This window comes from Castor canadensis, chromosome 1 (genome assembly GCF_047511655.1).
Source record: "Castor canadensis chromosome 1, mCasCan1.hap1v2, whole genome shotgun sequence".
Lineage (NCBI taxonomy): Eukaryota > Metazoa > Chordata > Mammalia > Rodentia > Castoridae > Castor > Castor canadensis.
The window spans coordinates 64,258,712-64,279,936 of NC_133386.1; the positions used below are offsets into that span (position 1 = coordinate 64,258,712).

Genomic DNA, 21,225 nt, shown 5'->3' on the forward strand with positions numbered 1-21,225 from the left:
AAATATGTTGAACATTTTTTCATGTATTTATCGGTCATTTGTACTTCTTTTGGAATTGTCTTTCCCATTCACTTGCCCACTTGTTGATTGGATTATTTGTTCTTTTGATGTTTAATTTTTAAGTTCATTATATATTCTGAATATTCATCCCCTGTTAGATAAGTGACTGGCCAAGATTTTTCTCCCATTTTGTAGGCCATCTCTTCACTCTGGTAACTGATTCCTTTGCTGTGAAGAAGGTAAGCATAACTCAAAATTATAAATCAAAGGGAAAACATTTTATTTTGGCTTATGTGGCCCTTTGGAAATTGGGCCCAATGACTTGTCTAACTTTTTCTCCATCATTGTTTCTTCAGGTTCCAGACACACACACACACACACACACACACACACACACGCCACAGGAAAAAAAATAAGATTGCTTATTTCTCTCTTGACTCAGTGCATCTTTTCCAACAACCTAAGCAAAATAAGCTATTTCCCCTGCACTATGTTGCCATTACCTTTTTTCTTTCTTTATAACTCTGTTACATGCTCTCAACTAGACTAAATCTTTTGAAGACAAAAACTGAATGCAAATCAGATCTGTGTTTTGCATACTTAGTGTTGGATCTAATCTTTGTATTTGACAAACAAATATGAATGTACAAAATAAAAAATTAATGGCCAGTCTCTTAAAAATTTTATTGATATAGAATAAAGTTTGGCCTTCTCAAACAAGCATTCAAGATACTTTCCTCTGAGCAAAAATGTGTTCCCATCTTCATGCATTTATTTACAGTGTTTCTACATTTAGTCTCAGCTCATGTATTACCTCCTAGCTAGAAATGATTTTGTTTAATTGTGCTTTCTTAATAGAATGGTTTTTTCTAAAAATATATTATTTATTAGTTGTGTGCTATTATCTCTTTTATAATTTAAGTCCTTTAAAGTAAAAATTCATATCTGATTCATCTTTAAAGATTTAATGCCTGCTCATGTCCATATAGCAAACACTTACAACGTTGGCATCCACTTTATGAAAATTGTTGAGCGTATCATTGGCCTCGAACATTTTGGTTAAGTCTTAATTGGATATTTTCTGCATACACCTACAACATTTGCATATATAATTATTTATAAATGAAAACATATACTAACATGCTAATACATTATTTGAAATAAAATTGATTCAGAAATAATTTTTAATTTAAAAGTTGAAAAATAAGGGCTGGTGGAGTAGCTCAAGTGGCCTAGTCAAGCATGAGATCCTGAGTTCAAATGCCAGTACTGCCAAAAAAAAAAAAAACACCCCATAAATAAAGCTTGAAAAATAAATATAAATGGGAGATCTTGTACTTTTTTCTGTCTACAAATGGATCTGCCTTGGCAACTTTTTGTGGGATAAGCCCTTCTTTAGAAACCACTAACTTAGGTATCATTCTTATTATATTACACCAAAGTACTAGTACTGCTTTAATCAACTAGTGTTCTTGAGAAATGAGCATTCAGGATGGTTTATTTCCCATGTAATGGAAGTTTAACCCACTTCAGGTAGGAACAAAATCTGTTACCTTTCAAGTTATTCCGCGAATGCCCACCACATGTCCAACACTGTAATAGATGCTTTGTTTCCATAATCCCATTTAATCTGAAAAACAGTCCTGTGAGATAGTAGTCATTACACCTACTTTATGAGTTTTCATAAATATCTTCTGGGTAGATTTTCAGAAATCTACTCATCAACAAAATGTGAATGATTGTGCAGTATGGACTTACATATCCAGGATTTGAACTGAAAAGAATATCATGGTTGTCCACAGTTAGTTTTATGGTAATAAAATAATTTCATTCACTGAGTATAACAGGAGTGGTAGTCTGATATTTAAATATTAATTTTTAGGGCCTTGGATGCATTAGTTTCTAATTTATTAAAATGGTGACATTAACTCACATAAGCAATATTCCACTCAAATGTAACTACTTTTGGTTCTCTAACCATGTTTTTCTTAATAAAATAAGTCATAGCACATTTTTTTAAGTTTTAGTGTTTAATCTTAAAAGTCATTTTTAAAATGATTCAATATCCATGTAAGATCATTGATTGCCATCAATGTGCCTTTTTGATGTAGCATATTGATAATAGGGGGAGGTTCTTTTTGTATTGGGGTTGGGAGTACGTATAAAACCTCTGTACTTTTCACCCAATTTATCTTTAAACCTAAAACTGCTCCAAAAATAAAAAATAATTTTAAAAGATCAAACATTTACTTTTCTCTCTAAATTCACAGGGGGAACGCTTGACCCTTGGGCTTCTGCTGTGAGAATCCACAGAGAGCCCAAAGCAGGAGAGGAGATCTGCACACAGACACGGATCTCCAAAAGTTGAGGAGTATCCTGATAACTCTTCTGCTAACAGTTTATGTTATTAATTCTCTTTTATGTCCTCTGCTCTGTTTTCTTATAGGTAAAGTAAAGCATGTACAGGTCTGGCACTGCTTTTTTGGAAAAATTAATTTCTGAAGCAAAAAGCAAAAAAATTAGATTGCCTTACCTATCTTCTTGAAAATTATATTGCCATAACCTTTCTTAACATCTTTTGAGCTTTGAAATCTATTAAAATGGGTTCTATATTTTTTCCACTCAATCTAATAAAAACAGTCATCCCATTTTTAACATTTACTCCTCCCCATCCACCCAGGCCACTCACTCCAGCTATCATCATGGTGGAATACTTCACACATTCACAAAAATCTAATTCAAGATCTTAAAAATCTTTGTCATTAAAACAGTGCTTCAAAAGACACTTTTTAAGTGTCTTCCTTAAGTGTCTTCTTTAAAATTAAGGCCAAATTTTCTTAAAGGTCTACTTTTCAGTACAATGTAGTGTTAAACATACACAGAGATCTTTAGAACTATGATGCTATTTAATATTCTAATAGAAATTATTTGAGAAACGTGTTCAGAAAAATATACTATGGCTAAAAATAAAAAAATATTATCTTACAGTGTCAGAATTCTGCAATGTTTAATAAAAGAATACTATGTTTAGGTGGTTTTATAATCATAAAATGAGTTTTTCACTGAGAATAATAAAAATGGTAGAATAAGACTTTAAAATTTTAATTTTGTAGCTTTGGATGTATGATTTTCTGATTTATTAAAATGCTAACATCAGCCAATATAAACAATATTATGTTCAAAAGTAAGAACTTTTGATTTTCTGGTATTTACGGTTGTAAATTTTGGGACATAAAATGAATTTCAACTCTATTGAACAACTGTTTTAATTATGTTCATAAAAATTCTCTGAAATTTCAAAAAAATTTGACACCTTCATAATTCCTCATATTTTATACTAGCATTTTCTTTCGTTGAGGCTATATCTGAAACACAATTTAGATGATTCAGAGAATTTAGTTACTTACATTTGGTTAAAATGTTTTGCTTTTTTATGCTTTGTTTTTCTTAATTAGTATTTGTCACCCCATATCTGTTCCTTCTTTTTCTTCTAGGAAAAATCCTCCAAATACAAGCAAGTACACAGGCACAAGTGCAGTGTTCTGGCTGTGTCTACAATGGAAGGCATGCTATATACCATACTCTTTCATTCTTTCTTTTTCCCCTCTACCAGAAGGCATGCAGAAGAGGTGGTGAGCCATCTACAAGAGTCAGGAGCCTGAAATCATACTATACTGTAGACTTCATATCCCCGGGAGCAACATTTCTACTTCAATGAAAGAATAAACCTCATCCTTCTCAAGCCACTTTACTGAAAGTTTCTTCTTGCCAGAATCCTTTTGTCTTAGCCATTTATTTTTGTTCTTAAAGGTATTAGTAGAGACTGGACATGATGCACACAAGATGGGTGGCTTAATCCCAGCCTGAATGTAGTAATGGCAGAAGAATGGAAAGTTACAGGACAGCCTGGGCTAAATATGGAGTTCAAGGCCTGCCTGAGGTACATAATGAGAACCTGTCTCAAAAAAGATAGAAAACTGGTAAAAAGATAGAAACTGATTTTTAAGTGAGAACACTTATTAGAGTACAGGTTTGTAGCAGCTAATTGGTACTTTGACTTTAGAATAGAAAAGAAAAAAAATAGTTCATTAAACAAATGCTTATTTGTCATTTAAAAAGCCAAGTATTTTACCATGATTTGCATCAAAGAAATGAGTAAGGCATAGTCCTGTCTTTAAACATATTATTTTTCTGATTGAGAGGATATGCAAGTTGTCAAGGGTTAACTGAATTCTTCACTGGGCCACTCATTACTGTATTGTGGAAATACAGATTAAAACAGGCGTAGTTCCCTGTAGTAGGTGAAAGACATTGTGTGTTAGAATATATTACCCAAGTACATTTTGGGCTATAAGAAAGAATTAGTCAAAAAAGAATTCTGGGGTGGTACAAGCAAGAACATTCATGAGAGGAATCATGGCTATTTGCGTTCCTGTGAGGTTTGTTCCAATTCATCTATACATTGTGTCTAAGACCAAAACAGCCAGAATAGAACCAAGTAAAGTTCCATTAATGACTTATTAATATGCCATGTTAGAGCTTCCAATTTTAACTATGAAGGTTGTCTTGACAGATAATGATTCAAGTAAGAAAATATTGGGAAAGAAAGCACTTTGGAAAGATTAAATGGGAGGGTGGAGAGGGGAAAGATGGCACGGATAAGTAGGAGAACATTGCAAAAACAGATTGCCACTAGTTGTTGGTCAAGAAGTGGATGGGCACAAAATGAACATGAGACTAGACTATCATTTCAGGACACTTGGCTGTGAATAAAGGAGAGAGAAAACAATTGGTAATTTGGTCACTGAGGGAGACCAATAAAAAGTAGCACTCAGCCTAAGATCTCAATTTTTCCTATAAGGGGAACACAGCCCACTTGCCCTGCCCAAACTTTCACTGTGATATATTTCATATTATGATCAAAGGATAGATTCTACAATGCAGCTTAAGTCTGCTGTTATGAGTGTGTTTTCAGAAGACTATCCAATTATAAACTGCAAACCTTTCTATGCAATTTTGGCTTGCCTTGATAGAAAAAGGAATCTTTTCCATACTGTAGATACACATCCATAATGGGACTGAGAACAGTAATAATCCAGAACACTAGTGACATTACTGGGACCTGGCTTGATATTTCATCTTTGAGCTTTACTAGTGTGATTGGAGTATTCCTCAGCACACATTTGAATAACTGAAAGACAGCTAAACTGAGTGGCCCTTTTCTCAATCCTCTGCTGCCTTAGTTCCCACCCACTACTGTTATCAGAAAACTATGACCAGTGAATCAAATAGGCCTATAATCTGTTTTTATTTGGCACTAAGCTTAGGTTTTACATTTTTGAAAAACTGAAACAAGAAGAATATGTCACAGATATTCATGTGACCCCAAAACTCCTAAAATATTTACTATCTGCTTTTTTTTAATAGAAAGGTTATTACCTTCTACCCTGGTATAAAGTCATCTGGTTTTTTCCCATCTTTTCCTTCCATGATCTCTTTTCTATTCTCTACTTTTAAGAGAATTTATTGCTTAATAGTCTCTTAGACTTGTTTCCATTTCTAATCCCTGTCACTTTATTGACTGCCTGCTACTCAATTCTTGTTTTTTCTATATCATTTGCCTTCCATCTCCTTTTTCTATTGTTTCTCTTGGGATTGCTGACATCAGTTGTAGATGGACTTGGCTTCTTATTGTCAATACAAATAGTATTCCTTGTGAAATGACTAATTACAATGTGCCCTAAGCAATCTTAAAGAACTCATCTTTATTTTTGCTGTTTCTTTAGATAAAAACCCAACGAATGAAATATTTTCCCATTATTTCACAACCGCCTTTATTTAGGCACCTACTCTCACTCCTTTTCTTAATTTCACCCTTTCCTTGATTTTCATGAGGTAGTCCACTCATTGATTACTGATTATCTCAGCTCTAGATAATTGAAGCAATCCTCAAGTTTTTTCTTTTTATTGTTTAACGTTACAAATTTAGTCACATATATCTTTTTGAGTTTTCTAAATCACATTTCATTTTTAAAAGATAAGTTGAAACTACAGAAAAAAGAATTGGATATCTTCCAACATGGGTGTTTTAGCTCTTTTCTGACACTAGGCTTGGTAACTGCCATGATAAGCATAGAGAAAGAACAGCCACCATAGCTTCCTCCTTTTCACCTTATGTCCATTAAAATCATGAATTGCACTTCACCTTTTTTCACTTACAACAATGGGCCATCTACAATATAGTACCATTTACAGACCTAAGAGGAGATAAATGTGAATATAATAAAGTTTCCATTTCTCGCTAACATTATTACCAAGCCATAGTCACATTTCAAGTATTTCCTTTTCAAATCTTAAAAGCGATATGTATATCAACATTTCTTACTTTTGTACTCAAAATAAAGTGTGCTTTTCACAGATATTTTCATTGTCACAGTTTTACACAAATGACAAGACAATGTGGTCTTAAAATATCAAACACAACAAGCGTGATGAAAAAGTTTGCTGTGTAATGTTCTAACATCCACTAAATCCATAAAGACAGAAAGGCGTTACTTCATTGTTGATGCAATATAGGATACATTCTGAATTATTCAAAAACAAAAATGTCTACCTTGAGTGACAACATTTATATGTAATGGGTCTTTACACATGCCAAATTTAAATGTCTTAGGTTTTGTTTCTTTTACTGATGTCTTTTATAGATGAAATCAAAACCCAAGGATGTAATCAAATTAAAAGGATTAGTTTTCATTAATAAGCTGGAAGTAATCTTTCTTCAAAAGTTTGCCAATTCTCTCTCTACAAAACCAATAGATAAAAGCAAGACATGCATAAAAGTGTCTGTCTACTGCATTAAAACATGACGAAAATAATATTTTTAACATTGCCAAAGAACCATCTATTTCTGAAGATCACACCAGTTACCATTGCACAGGCCAATAAGGGTCATTAGGCACCAATGTGTCTCTGAGTCCTTCTTCAGAGTCAATGACATTGTAGACTTCACTTGGGATCTCATTTTCTTCCACACAAGGTCTGCAGGGCAAAGAAGGCAAATGAACTATGAAAAACATAATCACTGTTTTTAGTGTTGCTTTTTTGTCATAAAAATTCCATTTATTTAAATTCCATTAAAAAGCACATTTGGCTGCCGAGAGCATAAATACACACTTTTATTATACTTAGCATTTTTCATTTTCAAAAAAAATCTGACATTCATTTAGATAAAAATGTTAAAATATTTTCAATCTACCTATTTTAGCTAACCACCTTCTTTGTGTTTGTTGAATACAATAAATTCTATAAAAGCAAGTGATTTGAATTTGGAATGCAGTTCCATAGTTCTGTATGTATTTCCCATTAGAAGTTATCAGCTTATCCTGACCGTTATCTTTACTACATCATCTGCCTGCACTTAGGACCTTTTCCAACATACATCTTTTAGAAGAGTAGTTTAAATTGTTTGAGCTGTAGTAGAAAACATTTTTTAAAAATCTCATTTTTCTAATTGCTCTGATGAATTTAATAAAGCATTAGCTATACAAGTGGCAGTGCTAGAAATTTAAGAAGGCCTTTTAAAATGATGTTCCCCTAAAGATGAAACTATAATTCAGACATTCATACCTGCCTGTGATGTTTGGATGATTACCAAAACCAAATGTTCAGAAAATAATCAAGTAATGATATTAATGATATGTGTGTCTTGGAAATACACATAAACTTGGTTAAATGATAGGTGAAATTAATATTATCAGATATTAAAGTAATTCTCATTTATAAATGTACATAAGATTTATAAACTAAGATGATAAATTCATTAAGCACAGGAATTATATATAACTTCAATATAACCCCAGACCTGTACACATGGGATTTGAGCAATTTATTTGCCAATTTAATTCCAGAACATCTGAGTGGTATAGCCAAGTAGCAGCATGTACATGAGAAGACTTGTCCAGGAATATTCTCTACAATGTCATTTGCAAAACATTGAAAAATGAGAAACAACTTAAATGGCCATCAATATAAAATTGTTTAGAAATCATGTTATATTCACACGATGAAATGATATTTAACAATGAAAGGAACTTGATCTATAGGTACCAACTGGATCCATTTAAGTCAACTCAAAAGTATAAGTAGAGAGCAGAAGGCTATGTACATTAAGACGTCATTTATAGAAAGTTTTAAATCATCCTAAAACAATTTCATAAATTGTTTTTAAATGATGCACATTTTAGTATATGAATCTAAGCATACATGGGAAGAACCCTCTGAAGAAGGCAAAAAAGAGAATAATTCTAGGAAGGGGGATAGAGAAGTTTGACTATGCAAAAATATGTTTGAATTTATTTTATATACATTGTAGTATGCTGTAATGACAAAACACACATATACAAACAAAACCAATGTAGCCTAGTTATGTAAATGAGACAAACATGGCCTCTATACTTTGTTTCTATGTTGTTTACTTCTTCACACAAGGCTGTTATTAGCTCCAAAGCCTACTGTTAGCAAAACCAAATTTTTATACATCCATTTGTTTCAAATGTAGTCCTAGTAAGCAGATTTTTTAGTCATGGAGAGCCTACCTGCTTTGCACATCCTGAAAAATCTGTGCCCATCATCTATTCACCATAGATGGATGAAATAAAATCTATGTCTATAAATAAGACCCCAAACTGCAGCTTCCCTTCACAGCTTTCTAAAAGCAGGATAACAAACCATGAAGCAATAAAATAAGAGAAGTTAATAAAATAGAAGTTGTTAATTGTTAAAATAAGGAGTGAAAATATGTATGCATAGAAAATATGTTTGTCGTTGATTCCATTGTTTGTCTCACTTCCATGTTTATATAAGCATGAACATTTGTGTAAGAATATGTAAGCAAATGTGAAAATGGGATGGGAATCAAGAATATTTCCTTATGACCCTTTGTACTATTTGATCTTTACATTATTTAAAGATAGAAACAATTATCAAAATCTCCTAGATTTTCCATATAATTTGGGAATCTGGATTTTTTAAAAATAAAATTCCCACTTTATTAAAAACCACTCATATTCAACAGAATGTCAGCAAGCTTTATTTGTTCCTTGTCACAAATTTTGACCTCTACTCAATACTTCAAAATTCTTCCACATATCTCAGAATTCAGAATGTGGTTATCTTATATCCTGAGACAATAAATAATAAAGTAGGTTTCTTCCTCTCAAGATTTTACATAAGTCAACATCATACTGCTTTGAACCTAAAATTTCCCTGGCTTTGTTTAACTCCCAATAAAGAGGGCAATTCTTTCAAGCAATTAAATTTCAGTGTAAATACCTATATCTTCATTTTGATTTCTCATTTGATTACTCTTTCAGGAATATCATTGAGCATATATATTTTTCTGAACATAGATTGCATAGTCCTTAAATTTTGTTATCTTTTAGCTCATTTGCTAAGTTTCAACACTTTCTTATTCTTATCCATGAGTAATCATGGAATACACTGATCCGTTCTGTATGTATGATACTGAAATGCAATTAACAACAGTTGCCCTCCTCGTCTTGTATGTCCCTGAAGTGCACCTGCTGTCTTCAGAAATGATTTAAGTGACCTGGACTTACAGCAACCCATTGAAATAATTGTGGTTTTTATAACAGAAGAAAATTGTATGAAAGCTGTATCTTCTCTGTTGGGTTCAAATTCATAGAACTGCAAAGCTGAGATGCAAAGTCCTAAATAGGATGCCTTATAGGAAAATACCAAACAGCCTCTGAGTGATTATTTCTTTTCAATTTCTGAAAATGCTATGATAACCTAGTATCAATACTTTTTATCCTTCTGTTAGATGTCTTATAGAAAAGCGGTATTTTGAAGGTTAGTACATTACCTCAAAATCCCACTGGCTTTCTTTAATTATGCATGTACACACACACACACACACACACACAGAGCTACTTCACAAGTAAATGAAGACCCCCAAAAATTTAAAAATAACTTAGCACTTACACACTTTTTATTTCCTAACAAGTTTCTTTTACTTTTTTTTTAGGAAAGTAAATGTGACAGATTAAAAAAATATAAGTTGGCCCAGGGACTGTCTTTGAGGCAGCCATGAGGAATAGTCTGTGATAGAGAATGAATCCACAGCTATGGTACAGTTAGGAGTTTGGAAGTCTTGCCAAGAGCAAGCTGTAAAGCCTTGCAGACTAAACTAATTCATGCAGTTTTCAGGCATTGAACAGTTGCATGGCTAGAATCCATCTCATTTACTCACCTGAGCCCCATTCTTAAATTCTATTCGATGCCAATCTCACAGCATACATCAGAAAATATTTTACTTTGAAGAGACTCAAACTTACTATGCATCTAAGAGTGCATACAGATTTGCCTCTCCAAGCACAAGTTTCTACTGTAGGATGCTGCTAAGGCTTTGTGAAAATTTAAAGGAACAACACAAATATTCTTCATTTTGTGAAAGAAAAATAAAATTATCTGGAATAATTCTCTTTCTTATTACATGCTACATAACAAATAAAAAAAAAGGAATTCCTTGATAAATTTGCACATTCATGTGCTAGTCTGGTAATCAGCATGTTTTTTCTTTAAAAGTCCAAGTAGTAAATAATTTAGACTTTGTGGGCATGTCTCGTCTTTATCAAAACTATTCAGTTCTGCTATTGTAGCAGGAAAGCAGCAATATGCAGTATATAAACAAGTGGGCTGTATTCCAATAAAACCTTATTTACTAAAACAAATGCAGGCAAAATTTCGCCTTCAACTTTTGAATTATAATTTTCCAACTCCAGTGCTGGTCTATAATATGCTTTTACCAATGACACAGTTTATACCTATCAAAGTGAATGTCTAACAATTGAGTGTAAAAGAAAAAAAAAAACATTGCCTACTAAGGTAAACATGCAATTCACTCTTAAAGTAGAAGATTAAATTCTTAAGAAAAAGTTTAAAATGACATGAATTAAATAATTACAGTGCTTTCTGGTAGTTTTGTTTTAGGTGTTTTCATTTCCATTCAAATTTACATTCGAATCTTTTCGTTAAGTATTTTAAAAATAACGACTGACCATATGACTTGAGAGAGGAAAAACACAATGCAAAAGGCAGTACATTAATAATGGAATTCTCTGCTTGGTGAACTGGACATTGACTTAGCACAGTAAAACAGAAGTGGGTGTTTTCAGTGAGCCCCTTAGAAAGTATGCTTTTAATTAAAGACTCAATGAACACGAAATGTACTTTTTCCAAACTCAAGGTCCAAAGTAAAAGCTCTCTAGAAGAGATTTCTAGAATGCATCAGATATTGGCTTAGCTCCACAAAACCATCGCACTGACTTTATTTAATTACCATCCCCTGAAGCCTTCTGACAGCCCCACTGCAGTGCTTAGTAAGCATTTTACCCCAGACAGCTTGAAGATGTAGAGTTCCACTAAAATTATAATATGTATCATGACTTATTCTGTCATCTAACTTTGGGAATGGAGCTTACTTGTCTCTATAATGAGCTGTCTGATGTTCCATCCATTTTACTTGTGGCAAACAGGAGTAAACGTTGGCATATTAGCAAACCACAATAAAAATATTCTTTTTTTGCAAGAAGTTTTAAGCAACAAGTCACCATACATAATTTACTCACACTTGTACTTTGATACAGAATAGCATACATTTAAAACTTTCAGCATAAATTAAAATTTACTCAAATATTTTCTAAGGTTTTTTCTCACAATGGAGAGATCTAACATATTAAATAAAATCTGTACAAAAATAAATGTACCAGGTGGGTACCCATGGCTCATGCCTATAATTCTAGCTACTAGGGGGACTAATATTAGAAGTAACACTGTTCAAAAGCGGCCCAGGCAAATAAGTGTGTGAGACCCACTTTCAATGGAAAAAATTTGGGCAGGTGGACCAATGTCCAGGCTGGTCTGAGCAAAAACCGAGACCCTATCTCCAAAATAACCAGAGGAAAAAGGGTCATAGGCATGGTTTAAGTTGTAGTGCACCTGCCCAGCAAGTATGAAACTCTGAATTCAAACCCCATTACCACTCCCTCCAAAAAAGCATGTATTTTTTAGATACACAAAAACAATGCAGTGCTTTGAAGTTTGTTCCAAGACACACATGTCCTTCACAAGGCAATCTTCCTTAATCAAATATTTGTGGGGAGTATTTTGGGTTTCTTTTTCTTGGTAAAGGATATTGAATCCAGGACCTCACATATGTTAGGTAAGCACTTAACCACTTGAGCCACATCTCCAGCCTTTTTGTTTGTATTTTTATTGATACTTATTTTTTGATATTTCCATACATTTGTATAAAATTGACTTTGATCAAATTAACCCTTTCTGTTTCCCTCCCGCTTCTGCAGGTCCCTCTCCCCCAAATAGTCCATCTTTTACAATAATGTTATATTATATTAGTTTTTAGGTCTATAGTCCACATTTGAGAAAATACATGTAAGATTTGTCTTTCTGAGATTGGTTTATTTCACTCAATATAATGATCATCATTTCTATACATTTTCTTGTAAATGGTATCATTTCATTCTTCTTTATGGCTCAACAATACTCCATTGTATAAATATACCACATTTGCTTTATTTATTCATCAGTTTGTGAGCATCTAATTTAATTCCATAGCTTGACTATTATGAACAGTACTGAAATAAACATGGGTGTGACAGTATCTCTATTCTATGTTGACTTATAGTCCTTAAAACTTTGAAACTACTACAAGGAAACATAGGAAAATATTTGAAGACAGGCAGAAGCAACAACTGTCTGAATCAGATTCTAATTGCTCAGCATATAAGAACAACAATTGACAAGTGGAATTGCATCAAATTAAAAAGCTTCTGCATATGAAACGAAACAATTATCAGAATAAGAAGACAACCTACAGAATGGGAGAAAAATCTTTGTCGTCAGATAAAAGATTACTATCCTGAATATATAAAGAGCTCAAAAATTTAAACAAAAGTGAAGAAAATAGTAGATAATTTATATAGTTTACACCCACAAATGTAGAAATTCAAGATGTACAAAAATAGTGTTCTGTTAAAACTTTGCAGGACAGTGAGGAATGGGTGGTGGTGTGTTCTATTCTGTCCTTAACAAAACAATTCAGTCATAAATAAACATGAGTGATATTCTACCAAGACACAATGCTGATCACTCACCAGATGGGAGGTAGCCTACATCAAATATGAACACACAGAGCTCACATACCAAAGCTTTGCTACTGGATGAGAGTCTCCTAACATCTCAAAATATAGACTTAGTTCTGCTTTCCTTGATGTAATAAGACTGAAAAACTTGACACAGTGAAGATTAGTTGAAAGTAAAATTTTGAGCAAGTTATTGTCAGGGCACCCATACCTATGTTACTTCAGGTCTACACTCTGTAAGAGAAACAATTCTTAAATGATATACTTATATTTGTCATACCAAATCTTCATATTACAGTCACACACTAGAGAGTATTTACACAAACTAAGATGGCCACAATGTCACTTGCCAATCTAATCTCATGGGACCACTGCCATCTCGGGGACAACTGTCTGCTGGTGAGTGAAGTGTTGCTATCCTGTATATAACAATCATCTAGTAGCTGACATTTTTGTGAGTTTATGTCAGGGAAATTTATGTTTTTAAGTTTTCCTTGCGATATTATTATAATAGTCTAATATTTTCTTGCTTCCAATATCTCCTACATACAATTTCCCTGCACATTACTGTCACAGCAGTCTTCTTCATCTGTCTTCCTTTGTAAACTTCCAATAGTTCCACACTGTTTATATATTTAAAAAAAAATCTTTAACTTTCAGAGACTTATTCACCAAAGGTTCATGAAGTTTGCCCATTGTGACTGAAATCCTGCACCAAACACTTGTGGTGATCCAAACTTCTTCTGTTATCAAACCACTCCAGTATCTTTCTTATTCTTTTTCCATGTAGTCAAATACATTTTGAAGCCCTTCTTATCCTTGAAGATAAAATTGTCCCTCCTCCTTAAGAATTCTTTGATTTTTAGGCAAAAAATTTTATCTGTTGCCTCTACTATTCCAGTAGGTTGTTTGAATTTCTTCTCCAGCACCTGAAACATTATTCTTTGAATTATATTGGTTCTTTTACATATATTTCATTCAAAATGAAAACATATTTGTGTATAAAAGAGGACAGAGATTTCTTCCCCTGCATGGTTTTAAAGTCACTCAGATTTTGGCCCCCTATAAGACTTCTGTGAAAGAATACAATAAAAAGATATCTGAATAAATGTATTTTTCCAGACTGACCCTTTTACTAAAATCTGTATCTAACAGTATTTGTCGAGTCAATGGATGGATGACCCTGAGCAAAAGTTAGGAGTTTAGAGGAATAATTCCTAAATAGTTAATCTGTACTTCCAAAGAACTATCAAAGTGATTTCCTTATTTCCATCCTATATTTCTCTTAATCACTATACTGCCACCCAGTTGGTCATTCAAAATTGCATATCTGATTATGATTCATATTTCCAATATTCAAATTGAATATAACCTGAACATATGCAAGTTTGTAAATATAATATAAAATTCTAACAACAAAACTTTCCATAGAGGAAGCCATTCCTAGCTAGAAAGTCTCATTCCCCAGTATTCTGGGAGCACCTTTATGTGGTATCCTGAATAACTTTGTGCCTTTAAACATGCTGGTTCCTCTGGCTAGAAAGGCTTAGTCCAACTTCTTTTCCTGTTGAATTCCAGAGTTTAATTTCTCTGAGAAGCTACCCCTAATTCCTCTTGAAAAATAATGTGTGTTCCCTCTTCCCAAATTATTTTCTACTTGATTTATTGTATCCTCACTGTACTTTCCATTTGATTTACTGTTTCATAATTGTTTCTATGACAGTCTCCTCCAAAAGATGTTAGGCTATGTAATAGTAGGAATCTTAGTCTCATTTTTTTGTTACATACATAGTATCTGATACAGGGTGTGATCAAATGAAAGTTTTTTGATAAATATAAAAGTAACAATCAGTTGAATACTGGATAGTTAAGGAGAGAGTACATGAAACTGTATTCCTCTACTTGCCTAGGAGAAGATGCTGCATGACCTAGTGCTGTGATCCTAGTGCTGTGATCCAAATGCTGTTCATAGCAAATTATAAAATCTTTGTCCACCACCAAATGGCACTAGCGCCTCACACAGACAGGATGATGACCTCATGCCAGAACAATTTAGGAATATTGAGGAACATTCCAAAGCATATTACTTCTACATCTGACATTCAGTGTGTCAATTAATAAACAAAAAAGCTAATTCCAAGAATCAGATTTACTTCCTGTCACAAAAAATATCTCTTCCCTCAATTTTTCCCTCTAATTCAATAGTGATTCTAGATCAACAGAATAAATATCTGAGTATGGAATTTTCACATAATAAATCAGATCTGTTCACGCAGTCTAAGACTAATTTTTCATGCAACTATTTGAAATTATCTTTAAAATCACTTATAATTGCTTACTTGCTTACCATTGTGTGTCTCCATGCAAATAGAAATAAGATGATTAAACTAAATCCCTACATATATAACATTAGGAGCAAATAAGGTCCAATAAAAGACAATCTTTTAAATAGTGGCTTTAGCAAAGTTCCCTGTCCCTGTGTTCCAGGCATGAATCATATTCACTTTTGTTTTGCTCCCAACACTCTGTATTTGAGAAAGTATGAGAGGAGCCAGGCTCACTGGGACTCCCTCTCACTGTTCTAGGCCTTCTAGCTCTGTTGTGAGTGTCCAATTCTGTTACAATATTCATTTTCAGAAGTACTGATGCAAAGTTTTGATTCCTAAAAATTTCCCTAAAGACTGAGTAAATATGCTTCCCTCATTTTCTAAGAGACAATAAAGAAGGCCCATCCAGTACTTTTGGTTTTGGAAAGGGTCACTGTCATAGATCTTCAGATTACTTAGGAAAAAGTACTCCGTGTGTGTGTGTGTGTGTGTGTGTGTGTGTATCTAAATATATGAATATATTTCATATATATTCACAATATATGAGGTGTTTTCTTTCTCACCATTAGTTTTTAACAAAATTCCCCTCTTGTTTTCTAAAAAATTAATGAAAACTATTATACTGAAAAAAATTCAAAACCACATTCACAGCCTACTTTACATGAAGCATACAATGGGCATGACCTGCTGAGGCTTTTTTGAAAAGTATGTTTTTCTTTCATATAAAGATAAAAAGAAAAGCTTTTAGGTCATGGGCTATGGAGAGGAAGATATAATATCTCTTGTGCTTTGATGTTACACAAGCTTGTCATTGTGGAAGAGTTCTTATAGTGTAATAACGGTCCTGGTAAACTGAGCCTGAATATTTAATAACCAGCCTCTGCACAGACAGAAGCTTCATGATTTTCTTGTTTTCAGAGCTGCAGAGCATATGCACTTGTGAACAAATTGAAAAGAATTATTTTAGTGCAGAGACTGTACTTAGTAGTATTTAAAGATAAGATACAATTAAAAAGGAAAGCATGATTTCTGCATTCTTCAAGAAGCTTTCTGTTTAGAAATATTTCCAAAACATGAACTGACAATAAATTAGGATAACATGATCTATTCATAGTTAAATGAATCATATAAAATTGGTTTGAAACTTTTGGGCATTAACTGTTAACAAATTACAAACCACAGATAAAATTCAAAATACTGATGTGTATGTTGTGCTTGGTGGCCCAAACCTATAATCCTAGCTATGTGAAAGGAAGAGATCAGGAGGATTGCAGTTCAAGGCCAACCCTGGCAAAAAGCTCATGAGACCCTATCTCACCCAATAGCTGGGTACAGGTTCATATGCATGTCATTCAGCTGTGTAGGGAAGCACAAGTAGGAGGACTGCAATCCAGGCTAGCATTAAAGCAAGACACTATCTCAAAACTAACCAAAAGAGCTGGTGGAATGGCTCAAGTGGTAGAATGCCTACTTAGCAAGTATGAGGCCCTGGGTTCAAATCCTAACACTGAAGAAAAAAACTGACATGTTGTCTTATGTTAGTTTTAAAGTTAAAGGTAAATCTAAGCAATTTTTTAAAGATGTTAATGGCATGTGAACATGTTTCCTGATTTTTTAAACTTTGGTATTCTGGCCATAATAATTATTTATTTAAAAGAAAGCTTAGCAAGCGCCTTTTAAGACATTAAAGTAGTTTTGTAAAATTATATGCATATTATAAAAACCTCAAACAACAAATAGAAGTATAAATGTGAGACTATAAAATTCACAAAAGATATGACCATCACCATTTGGTAAATTCACTTCTAGATCTTTTTCTGTGCATATATAAATGTAGGAACACATACCAGGGAAATATATAGATATGGGGATAAACAGACAAGGTATATGTAGATAGGATCATATATAGTTTGACATAATTTTGCATTAAAATCTTGTTATACACAGCACTTGCTATGTAGCTCAGGTTGGTATGACCTTGCCATGTGGCTCTGACTGGTTTCAAACTCTCCATCCTTCTCTCTCTACCACCCCAGTGCTAGGATTATAGGTATATGTCACCACACCCAGCTTCCTCTTTTCACTAGTGCACAAAATGTCATATACACTTGTCCAAGGCAACAAAAATACATTTTTAATATTTGATACAGTATTCCTTTGTACCAAGGCTCATTTTTCTAAGTTCATAATAATGGACATCTAGTGAAAATTACTGTTTATATCTTTCCAAAAAGAATTTATGCTAACTCACAATAAAAATGTATGTTGAAGATATGATTTAATATAAAAATTCTCCAGAGAGGAACAATAAATAAAAAGAAGAGGAAAAATATAAAATATAAAATTCTCCTTGAAAGAGTACATTCATTTTAAATAAAAATCATTACTTCCAGCTCTCAAAATTTATTACTAACATGCTGTTATGGTTTGCATCTGACTGGCAAAAATTCATGTATTGAAAATTTAATCCTTAAGGAAACAGTATTGAAAGGTAGGACTTTCAAGAGGTGATTAGTTCATGAGGACTCAGCCCTCATGAATGGATTATTATCCCTATCTTGGGACTGAGTTTATTATAAAAGTGAGTTTGGCCTCTTCTTGCTGTCTCATTCTCTTGCTCTTCTATCTTTGAAAATGGGCTGGCACAGCATGAAGACCCTAACCAGATATGGAACCTTTGATCTTGGGTTCTCAGCTTCCAGAATTGTAAAAAATCTCTAAGATTTTTTTTTAATATAAATTGCCTAGTTGAGGCTATTGTGTTATAAGAACACAAAATAGATTAAAATAGATTAATAGAAAAAAACAAAAAAAATACAAAATGAAAATGAATACTAAAAGCAAGGATCGACCAACTATTTCCAGAGTCTAGTAAGAATCTCCACCAACTCCAAAACTAATTGAATTAGATTTAGGTAAACAATGACTCAAAGACATGAGCTCAAGTGGCACAAGTAACAGAGCAGATATTCTGAGAGAAAACAACATTAGCTTTTTTTTTTTTAATTGTTTTATTATTCATATGTGCATACAATGCTTGGGTCATTTCTCCCCCCTGTCCCCTTCCCCTCCCTTACCACCCACTCCCTTAATACCCTGCAGAAACTATTTTGCCCTTATCTCTAATTTTGTTGTAGAGAGAGTATAAGCAATAATAGGAAGGAACAAGTGTTTTTGCTAGTTGAGATAAGGATAGCTATACAGGGAGTTGACTCACATTAATTTCCTGTGCATGTGTGTTACCTTCTAGATTAATTCTTATTACAACCACTCTGGAAAAAAATTTGGACTCTACTTAAAAAGCTAAACATTGATCTACCATATGATCCAGCAATACCACTCTTGGGGATATAGCATTAGCTTTTGTAATAGAATATCTCTGCAAAAAGAGACAGCAAACTAAAAATGTTGCTTACTTCTAGCCAAGGCAAGTGGAGAACTCTGGCAATTTAGAAAGGGAAAATTTACATATGAATTGCTTTCAACTCAGGGGACAAAAGCTAAACAAGCCCTCTGGTTTTACTAACTTTTAGTTGTCTTTAAAAATCACTAATTTTAGAGGTCACAGCTGAACAGTGTATTAGAAGTCTTTCATTAGCTTGCTAAAGAAAACATTTCTGATGTATAGGTCATGAGACATCAGTTGCTTACTTTTCAGGGACTTGGAGGCTATCTTGCTGCTGCCACCAACTGTTCATGTCAGTCTGCATAGGTGTCCAATGTTTGAGATTTTAGCATCAGAAGGCACAAAACACCACCTCAGATAAGCATTAACACCACCATTTTCTAAGCATGCATACTACAAAGAGCTAGTAAGATCAGTTATTCTTGCCCAGATCACTGGTATGTGTTTACTTCAGCTGCCTTTCTCATACCTTAAATCTTCCTGCTTCTTTATCCTGTCAACACTCCTAAGTCCTATCCTCAAGAAGGTGTATTTGGGACTTGGATGTGAGATTTGGCATTTGAGTGACGGGTATGCTGTACCAGGCAAGACGGGCCTGATTTGATAAGATTTTTATGGTGTTTGCAGTTCTACCATGAAAATGCATTTCCTCATCAACAAGTTAGCTATACTTTCTAAAACTTTTTGAGTCTAACATGGAAAACATCAATTTATGAAACTTTAGAGTATTATCCCAACTTCAAGCAAAAAAGAAAAAAAATCCCATGACCTACATATATGAAGAGATATTCCTATGTGAATACAAAGGTTAACTAATGATTTATTTCCTTCTTTCTCCCACTTAGATTTCCTCCATTTTTTTTTGTCCTTAACACATTGTTTGGATCAAGTAAAAAAGCTCATCCTGAAGGCTAGAGGCATGGCTTAATGGTAGAGCATCTGCCTAGCAAGTGCAAGGCACGGAGTACAAACCCCATTACCACCAAACAACAACAAAAACTCTGAAAAGCTCATATTTAAAAAGAACTACAAATACAACTAAAATAACATAAAAGAGAACATTAAATGTAAAAATTTTGTAATTTAGTCAAAATTCTACACAAAGCAACATTTATAAACTCTATTTCAGTATTTTGTTATTAATAGAACAAATGTAAATAAAGTGAACTTGAGAAGTTAATAAAATAATTTAAAAATTGAATGGAAAATAAGGGAAAGGTAGCAAAAAATTATAAAAAGAAATCTAAATAATAGACAAGGTTTAAAAACTTCTAAGAGATGTTTCCAAACAGCTCAGGATGGAAACATAAATCATATTGGGGAAAGTTGGGCTGAGGAATGACATACCAACTGAGACCTGAAAGGTGTCGGAGATGGAGAATGTTCCAGGGAAAGGATTCATGTAACAAACATCCATGTGTATTATATAAGTATTTCTGCACGTTTCTATTTTCTTTGGATAAATAACTAAGATCATATCCATTTCTATAATTTTTATGGATATAATCAAGTTCCTCAAACTGAGTTTCTTATTCTTTATCTGGCATTTTCTTATTATCTTGTTAACTTCATGTTCTGTTTAAAATGCTTTGCATTTCATCCATGTTTCCTCTTATTTTTAAAATGTTGTCTTTATTTAGGATAGTTGGTTACATTACCAATCCAGTCTTTCAAGAAATACTACTCCCACCCCTCCATCACAGCTCTTCATATTGGTTTTAAATTAATTTTATACCCAATTATTGTTATTGTTTTGCTATTACAAATTATGCCATTATAAAATTGTTTTAAATATAATTTTGCTTTCTTCTTGTTATCTCCCTAAATTCCTACAAATGAGTTGTTGTATTCAAATGATGTGTATTTTAAGACCTTGATATAGATCATTAGTGTATCCTTGAGAAAGAATCTATGTTTAGCTTCCTCTAGTTTATCAGCAGAAAATCAATTCTCCCCCATTCTCTTTCCTATCAAACATACACAGACACTCACACACATAGGTGGGTAATGTTTTTTCATTTTTGGCAACTAGGCATTTAAATCCAAATATATATAATTTATCCTTTTGAAATATATTTATTAGATTTCTAGTGAGACTAAGCCAATGTTCTTATTTTTTAAACATTTGTAGTTCTTCACTTGAGAATTAATTGTTCAAATTTTGTTACTCATAAAGTGGGTAGTCAATAGGTAATTTTGTTCCTACTTGTACTATTAAGGATTAGTAGCTATAAATGTAATCATACAAAAAGTTAAAATCAAAGCAAATGTTCAGATGAATGGATAAAGAAAATGTGGTATATATACATTT

At 33.1% G+C, this 21,225-nt stretch overlaps 1 long non-coding RNA gene across 5 annotated transcripts in view; it reads right to left on the reverse strand.

Annotated features, from left to right (window-relative positions):
- Positions 1–21,225, reverse strand: part of LOC141424506 (uncharacterized) — a 690,552-nt gene that overhangs the window by 302,477 nt on the left and 366,850 nt on the right. For all 5 annotated transcript variants that reach the window (XR_012449431.1, XR_012449425.1, XR_012449421.1 and 2 more), the window contains one exon: positions 6,928–7,038. This is a non-coding gene — a long non-coding RNA (uncharacterized lncRNA). The remainder of the gene's footprint in view (positions 1–6,927; positions 7,039–21,225) is intronic.